This window comes from Diachasmimorpha longicaudata, chromosome 10 (assembly GCF_034640455.1).
Source record: "Diachasmimorpha longicaudata isolate KC_UGA_2023 chromosome 10, iyDiaLong2, whole genome shotgun sequence".
Taxonomy (NCBI): Eukaryota; Metazoa; Arthropoda; class Insecta; order Hymenoptera; family Braconidae; genus Diachasmimorpha; species Diachasmimorpha longicaudata.
The window spans coordinates 3,392,953-3,405,753 of NC_087234.1; the positions used below are offsets into that span (position 1 = coordinate 3,392,953).

General features: G+C 36.6%; 1 protein-coding gene across 1 annotated transcript in view; it reads left to right on the forward strand.

Annotated features, from left to right (window-relative positions):
- The first annotated feature begins 236 nt into the window (after positions 1-236).
- Positions 237-12,801, forward strand: part of LOC135166696 (uncharacterized) — a 54,122-nt gene continuing 41,557 nt past the window's right edge. Inside the window, exon 1 of the mRNA XM_064129226.1 lies at positions 237-346. The gene's annotated coding sequence lies outside the window, so the exon portion shown is untranslated. The remainder of the gene's footprint in view (positions 347-12,801) is intronic.

The following is a 12,801-nucleotide window of genomic DNA, read 5'->3' on the forward strand; positions in this document are numbered from 1 at the left end:
CCAATAATCATATTAAATTGGATATTCAAATGAATAAATGGATTCTCATTTTTATGCGCCTTAAAATTCAGTAAAATTATAGGAATTTGAAGGAAATCCAATCAAAATATATTTTTCGCACTCGTTCCATCATGAAATCTTTTATTTTGACTAACATCAGGTACTTTAACTACTTAAAAATGAAATTTATACCCGAGTGGTCCACCCATCCCTCCTGTATCAACGAAGTGAACCAAAAACGATACAAATGAGGGGAAAAATAGTTTCAACGAGGTACGTTAAAACTTGAAGATGAATCTCTCAGTGATAAACGAGGAGGACTAATGCTTCTTTCCTGCGTAAAATGGTAAGTGGAAAATTTCTCACGGACACTGTGGGTATTTAGGCGTAACCGATTGGAAATGTCTGGTGGAGTGCGAACTTTTAGGAAGTAAACCCAATAATGTTTCTCTCGTTGCCTTCGCGGTGATCGTAAATTTTGAAAAGCGAAACGAGGTACCTCGGCTACACCAATAGAAGGAGATCGTACACAGTGTTAGCCCGATGGGACAGAGAAAATGGGAGAAGGAAGGTGCTGAACATACCAATAGTCCACAGGGGGCCATTCGTCCCACGGCTATGGGCTACTGTAATGCTCTGGGAAAAAAAAAGAACCTGTCGAAATTTTCTTTTGTACGACTGTGACTCGTAATCGGCAGTCTACCAATATAATATTGAGTCCGGGGTGCCGGAGTATTTACGGGGTTCTTTCAGTCGATATTACGGGGTGAACTGTAGAACCATTATTGGGAGCATAAATTTTTGGACGACCAATTTTTTTTGCGAAGGATTTACTGTAAATAGTGTTTTCTCTGCGGTGAAAACAAACCAGCGGAAAGATTCCGTGAATAATGACACCATTGAGAATGTTATAGAGACGATTTTAGAATTTTCTTAAATATCAACTTCCGGAAAAGCTCAGAAAATGAAAAATTACCGGTCGATTATTCGATGAAAATTGATTTTATTGCGGACAGAATATTTCCAATTTTTTTGAGAAATTTATTGTTTTTTATTATGGTGAGTTTCGAGGGTGAGGATTGCGGGGAAAAATGACAGGAAACTGGGGATTTTGATTCCATCGTAACGTGAAAAGTCTCCATCTGTAAGAGGTAAATTGCTTCTCCTGCTGTGATTAAAAGAAGACACATGTCAATTACCTCAAGCCCCCAAAAACGGTGTGATCAATCCCATTGACTGGAACTAATGACCCGTTCTAATGCCCACTTTGTTCCCTCTCCTCCGCTTTCAATGAATCGGAATTCCAGTAAGTGGGCAATATGTTTGTTCCTACCCCATCAGTGCTCGTTATGTCTTTCCAGTATTAGTCTCAAACGGAAGGAACACATGGTTGACGCGAAAAAAAATGAAGGCTTTCACTCTCAAATATCCTGTCAACACGTGCTGTCGGGTTATCCAACCATCACCAGACTTCCCCGAGACTTGTGGACGTTTCCACTCACTTCTTTGTCATTTCTCTTGTTATGAGAAGAAAAATTACTTTAAAAATTTCTCGAGTCATTATTTGTAATTTAGATTTTTTAATAGTGATTCTACCGTTCAGTTGATTTTTTATTTATCTTTCTGTGATTATTATCCAACGATAATTTTCATTTTTTATAAAATTTCCAGTATTTTCTTCTATTCTTCAATTTTTTTTGTCATTCTTTTTTCCATAATTTTGTTATGAAGAATTGTTTATCCCAAATATGTCTGATAATAATATTCACATGGACAGGAAATTTTTACTCTTATTTTTCCTCATTTCCACGATTTCAAAATTTTTAGCTGTAAAAGAAGTTTGAAATTCCGGGGAGACAGAGTAATTTGAATGAATTTTAAATCTATGATGAAAAAAGGGAATTATGTTTCCACTAATCTAAAAAAACCTCGTAATGATGGATAACAGCATCCTGTATTTAGCTTGTGGGTGATGATTGACGTAGTTGATGACAGCCACGTGTTTCAGGAAGTTACAGTGTCCCTTCTCCCGAATCATGACGTACAACCACCTGCCCCACTGACTCCCATGGGCTCTGGGAATATCCCCCAGCTCTGAAGAATCTGTAACTCGAGGAATCTTTCTGACACGTTCGGGAAGGAGACGGATCTTATTTCACGATGCCTCCTGCCTCACGACGGAAGTATAAGAAATACAGCCACCAACTCGAATTTCGCATTTTGTTTATCTTGGTCCCCTGGGGATGAAGCCCGGACGACACATATGCTGCGTCTCCTACAGAGACAAATTATCGTTATGTTCTTATGATATTTCTTGGGGGATGAATGAAATTGTATGGCAAAGTCGTGGGGACATTTTTCGGTATTCCCGGGAGTAATTTCCTTTTTGTCGCGTTGAGGAGAAATATTGTAACTTTCTCTGATATTTACAATAAATATTGTAACTATTTCTGATATTTACAATATTTTTTTTGTATTTTCTCATGCATTGTATACGATGAAAAAAATTGGGATAAAAATCACTCGTAAAATTCGCTAATTCGTACAAACTTGAAAATTAGCATAAACTCAGAGAAAAATCCTGCAAAAGTCACTCAATGTTATAAATTAGAATAATTTTTATTTACACGAAGAGAAACATTCTTTAAAAACTGAGTGCTTATTTCTTAATCTGCCAATTAAAACCGTATTCGGTAAAAATTACGGAACACTTGGGCATTTTTCCACTGAAGGTTCCATATTTTTCCTGAAAGTTCACGGAAAAAGTGCTTAACTGTTCTGTAATTTTTATCGAATATTATTTTGACTGTAAGATTACGCAACAAACACGTAATTCATCACGAATTTTTCCCTCCACGTAATACCCTCCCTGTAAAGCTCAAGTTCCTCTGGTAATTTTTCTCCGAAAAATTGAAATACATTTTCCGTCTGTTTCGATATATTCCAATCAAACAAACATTTATATGACAATTACCTCAAATTTTATTAAGCTCTCAGCACACAAACCGACATATTAATTCCAGTTGAATAAACACGACTCCCCTCAAACAATCAATTGTTCCGAGTTAATATTCTTCGAGTATCGCTATTACACCAGAATCACCGGAAATTTCTCAAGTAAACATCTCGAAAAATCCCGAATAGCTATCCAAATAGCAAAGATCAAACAGAAATGTGTGCGTTACATCCCAGTCTCGTGTTTCCATTGATGACATTTTGTTATTGTCCATAGTTTGCCATCAAACCACGTATGCCACATACAAAAAAAAAACCATATGACAAAGCGAACGAATGTATCAATCAATCATTGTCCAGGCGAATGAAATCAACCACAATGTCACCGGCACGAGTTCGCCTCTCCACACATTTTTTCCACATATTCTTTACAAATTAGGGAAACGTACACCCGGTATGACACAGACATTTTCGTATACCATATAATTCGGAAAAACGGGGCGGTGTGGCATTGTGGCGGTGTAGGTAATGCTGGTGTGAATAAAATTTATAGGAAAGGAGGTGGAGTTTTGGGGGGGAAAAAAAAAAGTTAAAGGGGAGGAGTAGGGGGAAAGGAAAGTGCTCCACCTCCTATCGACAAACGGGCGCGCCTGATGTCGGGCAGATGTCTCTACACGGAATACCTACCCCCGACACTGAGCTGTGTCATGGAATACAAAGATTTTTTTCCTCTGTGAATGAGGAAAAAGATGTTGTTAGGAGGTTACGGGTGGGTGGATCCAAGTCGTTTAACACTGATACTCATTATTACTGGGATGTTATTAAAGATATCCGGGGTCTGGGGATCGCTAGGGGAATACGTTTCAGCTGCAGTTCTATGAAATATTTTCCCAAAATTTTTGGGGCTGTGGCTTTTTGACTTTGTTGGGAGAGGAATAATTAACAATGAGGGGAATCCTCGAGAGGAGTCACGCGAACCAAATTGACTTTTCTTATTAAAGGAATTTATTTTTTTTTATTCTGATGAAATGCAGTTTTCGATATTTGGGAACCATATTTATGTAATGAACAAGTGTTTGGAATTTGTAAACATTTTTAACGGTGCATATATTATGCAAATATTTATACATTTATTTGTGGTAAGTCAATATATAGAGGAACAACAATTATTTTACTGAGCACCTGTTTCATAATGGATTTTCTATTTTTCCCATTTTTATTTTATTGCTCTTCTATTTTTTCGACTTCACAGCCCGACAGGCGGAAGTTATTGTAATGATTCCGAGCTCTGAGTGAGGATATTCCATGTTCTTTCTACGTTTTATTACTTCCAGAAAGTTTATTATTTTTTTTAAGGGGTGATGTGTAGAGGGGTGGCTGCAGGAGTGTACATAGGCGACGAATTTTTTTTTCTGATTTGTTCGTTTTAGTATCATTCTCAAATGACCTCATATAACCTTCATAGGATCCTATAGAAGTTTGATGGTGTCCCATATAACTATATATGGCCCTCACAAGACCTTCATGTAACCTATACCTTCATATTGCCACCGAGCAACTTAATAAATAGTTATGGTCTTTTCATGATCTTTGCACTTCATCGAGGAACTGCCAAAACAATATTTTTGAGGAAGGTTTATTGACATGGCTGCCAACTTGACATTCCCTTATAAAAAATTATACTAAATGCAGAGTAAAAAATAATTTACCAGATCAGTTTTCATGGCTTCAGTTAAAAAATTAAAATGGTTCATATTACCTCGCTTTTTTCTAATAATTATAAAAAAATAAAAATTTTTTACTGATTCCAAATCTTTTCAACTTAATTCTAGAGATGAATTCTAATTAATTTATTGAACATTGTCAATGACTATTGAATATATACAGAAAATCCTATCGCATATCACAAACCGAGAAATATTTATCAGAAATATTCAAAAAGTTCTCGTCCTCTTATTTTCTCTCTCACAAAAAAAAATTTAATTAATATGAATCTTTTATTCTTTATTAAGTCTCGAGATTACCTTGACCCTCTTTCAACGGTTGAGAGGCTGCTGAATGAAACAAAAGTGATCTCGAGAAAACTCTCAAGATGAAAGACCACTCTCGAAAATCCTCCGGGAAAACTTATACAAAATATGTATTTAAGGTACAACAGAGTGAGCACACAGTCGTAGACGATTATACGACACTTTTCGGAAAGTACTTCGTCTAGTCTATTCACTATCCAACTTGCACATCTCCGGTGCTAGTGCATACCAAATCCTTCTCTTTTCCCCCTGCCCTCTTCCCTTCCCGGTGCTCCTCATTCATTTTCCGTAGCTTCATTTCTGGCTATTCGCTTTCATCTTTTACCCCGGGGCACTAATTCCGTCTCGTGTCTATCTCTTTGACGTTTATTATGAAAGCGCATATTCAAAGGACATCCATGAGAGTATGTCAAGACCTTGAGAGACATTTTGCACTTTATGAATACAGTTGCCATGATTTGTTTATCAATCATTTTCGTAATTACATGATGAGTTGGCATTCGACATTTGAGATGATTTTTAAAATATTAATTTCAAATTTTATTCAGCGGATTTGATGTTTGCGCTAAAAGCTCTCAAAGTAGTCACAGTCATTATCATCAGACACTCAATATTTTTTACGTTAATCCTGTAATGACCTTGAGATACACCCAAATGATCCTGAAATATCTCCACCGAAAAATGAACCTTCTTTTCAATTTCTCCAAAAATCTCAACAATCTGAACAATGTGATTGAATACTATAACAATTCCTATATTTCAGATGTCTCAAAATACTTTTCCTTTGAACGCGGCATTTTTCAACTGTACCATTCACCCCTCAGCTTCTCCGCAGGGTCGAGCAAATGGGGTGTTGTTGAATTTTTTTTCACCTCTTATATTCCTTGAAAAGCATTCGGCCAAATCCTCGGGATATTCCAGCGGTCGAAAATCATTGTTCACTGGCGAATGCCATTGAAAAACGTTTATAGTGATCATGTCGAAGAGTGTCAATATTCCGTGGACAGACAAAGTTGTCAAAAATATTCAGTTAAAAATTTTATTTCCACTGGGGAGAGAAAATTAAAAGCATTCTTCTGTGAAAGCAGTTGATGTGATAATCCATGATGGATTTTGGTGAAAAGTTTTGACATTATGGGGTATTAAAACATGGCGATCCTTTAATGCGATTATTGTTGAAATGTGCAAAGTGTTTTATTTTATTCTTTACAAAGTTCTCTACGTATTCATCTGAGGATATTTTTCGTTGGTATCATCCGGACTGAGTTTTAGGAATCGAGATAAATATAAATTACGAGATTTACTTTGCATTTCATTTCAGATGAATTAGCAGATGGAAATGTGTCATTGTTGTGGATGCAATGATGAGGTAATTCTCCAATGAAATAATTATTATGACAGTGCAATTTTTTCTGCATTTTTATTCATCAACTGATGTATTCGGTGGTAATTTGAAAACATTGTTGGTACAATTGTGACTCTGCGATGTCTCAGAAGATAATAATTATGAAAAATTATTCCGCAGTCGCAGCAATTGAGATTGTGAAATTATTATTAATTCATCCCATTCCATTTTCCACGATGAATTATTCAACAGTTTCATTCACAAAGTGGCATTTTCATTGTTCATTCAAATGAGTCAATGGAATTAACCGATAATGAGAACGAATCCACCGAATATAATACCGAAATAATAAGTAATTCCTACTACTTTGTTTTTCAATATCAATTATTCAGTATTTTCGTTCGCCGAATACAGGTTTTATTGGCCATGCAAATGAGTTGTGGATCGATTTTGCGAGAGTGGAGGTAATAAAATGTAATTTTATTCTGACCTTCTTGATATCCGGCTCAAATATATCGACCAATTCTCCTACAATTGCTCATCATCATCACTGAAACACAGTAATCTTTTGTCACATGATACATCACAAATAAACAATAAGTTTGCAAATTAAATGTCCTCTATAAACCGACATTTTTATCGGTTCGTATTTATATTATTATAAAGCCATATCGATATTAGATTGAAACATTTCATTATTATATCCCGGCTAACTCCCTGAATGGGGTTATCGATCCGTACGGAATCATAAAATCATTGATAATTCGTATTATTCTACTCTCCAATATCAATTATTTACTCTTCCTCTTGAATTTATATTCATTCTCCGCATCGATTACTCCAAAAAGACCGGTTCGTTCAGTCTCTGATGATGCGAATCGCTCGTTGAAATTTCACCCAACTCTCTGGTATCATATTCAGTGTTGTTGATAATGATAGCTCTGTGCGTATTTATTCATGATTTATCCCAGTAAAACAGTGAAATACCCGTACGGTGGTTTTTATCATCGATTCTTAATCGTTTTAATGGGGTTTCAAGATTTTCAGGTGCCAGAATTTGATATCCTGACTGAAGGGAATTTAAAATTAATAGGGTTCCACGTCTATCTGCTGGCGAATGGGAGAAATTCTCGGGGAAGGTCCCACATGGAAATTGTGGAGATTATTCTCTCGTTTCATTTTCAATGAATCAGTTAGTGAGACGATTGAAAATTTATGGAAGATATGGATTCCACGTTGGAATATTTAACAGGCTGGATCTCATACGATTGAAAAAACAAATTTAATATTTTTCAAGTAATTACGTTTTTTTTTCTTTAATAAATTTGCAAATTACGTTGGTTTGAAGTTACTGTGACTTTCTAAGCAATTCAGCTGGAAAATTTGATTTTTTTATAATTTCTCCGACTAACCAATTGTGGAAAAACCACCCCTAACCAATTTTCAAGGGTTGAAATCGATAACTATCGATTTTCCAGTCTGTCCCGACCATTTTTCATTGGCATATCCCTCTTAGGTGGCTAATTTGTATTTAGAGTGTGGTTAATTATAAAATTTTCTAGTATCATTTCTATTAGGGTCAGAGAAATGTATTCAGTAATTGCTGTGAATTTTTTATGTAGGCGATTGTCCGTTATGACAACCTCGATATCATTTTTCAGTAGAGCACATTTTTTCCCCTCAGAATAGAATGATTTTCATCTTTTATCATCTTTTTTATTCGAGCGGTATTTGAGGTTTTCTCCGGTGAATGAATTCTGTATTCATCGACTAAATGAAGTCCCCCCTCCCCATCGCTTTTTAAATACGAAAAAAAAGATGTGTCATTTACCTTCTGACCATTCAGTAGAGTCACTCGATATTCCATTAAAGGGATGATAATGTGGTTTGTGTGCACGTATTATTCCGGGTATATTGAGGTTAAATTGAAGATGGCAGTTGATTGGATTCAGCCATGGATTTTTGGTGGTTGCATTCAGCTTTGACAGCCAGAAATAGCGAAATATGATGGTCTTTAGATGGATGATGTGTTTCCATTTCTACACTCACAATAGAAAATTTTATTTTCTATCACTATTCACTTTGAAAAACTGCCTCCTAATTGTTATACTCAAAAAATCATTGAACTTAGAAAGACTTTTGCCCGAAAAAATCCCGAGTCTCACAGCCAATTTCGTCATACATTTACCACAAAAATAGCCAAAAAAAGTGAATTGTGGTGAACAGGATATGGAACATCCGGAAAATTTATTTTCGGTTCGAAAACATCACTCGTTCGATATTCCATTGCCCTCATGATAATGCAATCTCTCTCCCCGTGATATTCCGGAAATATTGAGATCAAATTGTAGATGGCAGTTGATTGGAGTCAGTCAGTGATTGTTGTTAGTTTAACTCACCTTCGACATTTCATACATCTGAGATAAATGACATGTTTTACATTCGTGTCAAGGGATTTTCGATCGCTTCTAAAAAACATCACCGAAGCAAAAACCATTCTAATTAACACAAAAACATGAGCCTCAATTTCTACAAAAAATACTGTGGAAGTCACACTAGTAAAAATTGTTGAATTAACTTATTTTCATCGAAAGCCTCGCTCTTATGATATTCAATCGAAGGTATGATAATACGGCCTCTGTGCACGTATTACCGCGGGTATGTTGAGGATTAATTGAAGATGATAGTTGATTGGATTCAGCCAATTGATTTCAGGTGGTTTAATTCAGCTCCGACATTCAGAACTGGCTTTGAATTAATGATGTGTTCTAGTTTCTTCCCAGGGAATTTAATTCCGTATCATTATCTTGACAACTGCCTCAGTCTCAATTTTTCTCCAATAAATCCCCCGAATTAACATTTCAACCAACTGCACGACTCAAATGAATATTTTAATTAAAATTTTTCTCCAGATGACCAGCGCCATTGCTGCGGTTGTCTGCCTTAATAAATCCACCCCATCGATACCATTAAAGGTATGATAATGCGCTAGCCCTGTACACGTATTAATCTCCCTATATTGAGGTTAAAATTGAAGATGCCAATTGATTGGATCCGCGCATTGATTCCTGATGGTTCTGGTGGAGGAGACCGTTGTGGCTAGTGTCTATCAATATTCAGTTATGGTAAACCGAGGGGTCACCCACTACCGCCGTATACCGTTGGTCCTGCTTCGTATTCAGCCACCCCACCAACCCCCTACTGCTTATATACACACCTATATGGCCAACCAACATGTACTAGAGGGTATAATAAGCGCCACTGTACACATACAACACATACGTTTTGGTCAAATGTGATACATAATGTGCATATCCCTTCTGGCAGTACCAATGTACAAGACCCCTTACATGCACGTGACACATGTACCTGATGTATAATCTACGATTGTTCGTAAGAATCGCGGATGCGAGGGGCCACTGCCACTGGGAGACTCCCTGGAGATGAGTTACTTCATTTTTTTATTGTCAACGGAGGCACTAGAGTCCGTAAATTTGAAATTCAAAATTTGTTTAGTGTGTACTATTTATTGGAATATCAGAAATATTGTAAAATATTAGTTCCTTGATTTAGTTTCAGGTCTAGATGTTTATTGGTCGACGGTCCGAGTTGGGATCAAAAATATTTCCAACAGAAGTTCGAGTACAACAGAAATCATAATTTTCCATTAATTAAAGTGTTGATACTTGTATTTTCATTAGACAAATAAAAAAGTGACAGTTCAGTCAATATTGTTAGCCAATATTAGCACAGCATTAACATCCGTAGACGATTGAATTTAATTTTGAACGCGTCACACCAGAAAGTATTAAAAATACATCGACTGCCGTAACGATATCGACTTCCAATTTGTCGCTATAATTTAAAATGATCTTTGTCACTTTTCTTCCTCCCCTTACCCGCTCATTGTATTTTATGCATCACGATTTGAATGACTTGATTATCCACGAATTCACTGACTTCCCATCGGGCAAATAGTGAAAATGCAATTGCAGTGGTGCCAGTCATTGAGAATCGATGTTCTTGGTGTATGTGAAATCTATTTAATTTCGATGTGACGGTGTCATTCAATCATCAAGTGACATCACACTGGAGGGGTGAAGTGAGTGAGGCTTTATCTAAAACTAACATACGGCTTTTGGTAGTGATATCGTCGTCTATTCAGTCGCCTAGTTCTTCGACTCGAATGAACTTTAAAAAATCAATTACCGGGTGGGCGGGCGCCGATAAGTCCCTCCGGGCTTGTGGGTGAAGAAAAAATATATTCCGAATATAAGATATGAATGAGACGAGAAAAAACAAATTCACCGAGTTAATTATAAGTTGGATTGAGCCAAGGGGGAGAGAAAAATAAACAAAAGTGGTTATTAAAAATTTACGTAGGCGTAGACTCATGTTTATTCGATGACTGCTGTTCCCGATAGGGGAGAAAGGGAAAAGTGTAATAAGAAATAGTACCAACTGGCCAGAGACTCCATGGCTGAGCAATGCTTGGTGAGCTGGAGAAGTCAGTCGTGCAAAAAATTAAATATTATCCCCCCGTGAGGTTTAACTCCCCCTCTATTCGTATCATATATCAACTATCGTCACGAAATTTTATTTATTGTATTGCAGACGGAGTTGTCGGGAACGTATTACTTGGAGGAGTGTTAACTTGACTTTTTCAGGCGTTTTTTTACCAAATTCAATTTTCTATCTCAACGAAAATTTCAACAAAAATATTATCGATTCATGATGACGATGAATTGATGGATTGATGAATAACAAATTGTGTGACGGATATGATAGTCAATTCCATCAAATTTTCCGACGGTCGTTATTGTTAAAAAAAATCTGTTGTCAACGGATTTTGGCCGAAAAAATCCTTTTCAAATAGAAAAAAAATTATCTATCGACTGCAGTTTTTGGTTTCAATTTGACAATTATGCTGATTTAAATAAATCTGGGGCAAAATGAATCAGGTTTATGTTCGTTGGTTGAAACAATGTCAAAACAAAATGTCCATCGACATGAATTTCCCAATTTTCTGATAATAATTTTCCACGCACACCCGTATTTTTCTATTAACAATCGCATTAATTGTAATTCAATCTCAAAACTTTAATCATTTCCCCCGATCTCCACCCACTCGTGTCACTGACAACTAATTTATTAAGTTACCGTGTAAAAACGCACAATGAATGGGTACCGCTTGAGTTTGGGCTTTTCGTTAAAGTGAAAGAGAACGAATAGAGATGGGAGAGTTCACCACAAAGTGAGTGTGAGGTGAGGGGGTGGTGAGTAAGAAGGGAGAGAAGAGAATGCGAGAGGGACAAGAACGCGAGGGCTTCTCTTGCAGGGATAATCGATGGAGCTGCGCACAGGGTCTCTTCCTCTCTCAGCCCACGCTCTCCTATTCCTCTTGCGTCCTTTTGCGATCGATCTCTTCAGCCCAAAAGTTGGTGTATTTCACCGTTTATTCATCCGTCTCCCCCGCTTACTGTTTACAGTCACAGACTTAACGAGTAGTGGATAATACCGTAATGATGAAACACCCGCATTAATTAACCTTTTAACCCAGATAATGCGTAATATTTACAGATGTAAATGTTCAAAGTAAATGAACAAACCGGGTAACTCTGATTGACGAGAATTCCACGAATTTTCGGAAAGACTTGCGCCGATAATTTCTTTGGAATCAATTGAAATCTGTAATTGGAAATCAGGGGACTCTGCCGGAAGTAATTGACTCGCTAATTACCTCAAAATTGCGTTTGGAAATATAATCATTTTGGATCGTTCTAGTGTGCCATCTAGTCGGCGTCCACACGTGCGAGGTGAATCGATAGGTTGAATTTTAAGTGCGCAATGGGCATGAGACTCTGCATTATTGAATGTTGAAAATGTTATTGGTGATTTAGAGATCAGTTATTCATTTGGCTTCTATTGGAAATATTGCATTGATCAAATCAGAAATTTTCAATTTTCTAATCGTGATTGATTATTTCTCCAATTAACGGAGAAAAAATTGTCAAAATTCATTCAATCGTCATTGAAAATATTGCACTAACGATAATGAACGTACCTCATTTTGAATGGAATTTGCAGATTCGAGAACTCAAATGTTTACGTAAAAAAATTGTAATATGAAATGCAAATGAAAAATTCAATTGAAAAATTGTCATAGGAATTTTCTTTTCGTGTTACATTTGTAATTTACACACTAGATGTTACCCACAATGGGACAAAAATAATTTCCCATCTATTTATAGCGAACGAGAATGAATGAGATGGCGAACGAATTGTGATTCCGCCTGGGGATTATTTTTAATGCCCCAGCGATATGAAAAAGGACAACAGAGCGACTGACCATTGCTCATTGCGGATGTCCTCCATCATCAATTTCAATCAATTGGTTTCGGTAAACAATAACGCCGATGATTATGATAACGCGACTATCGTGATAATGCGTCTGCGCTGTGAATTTTCGCG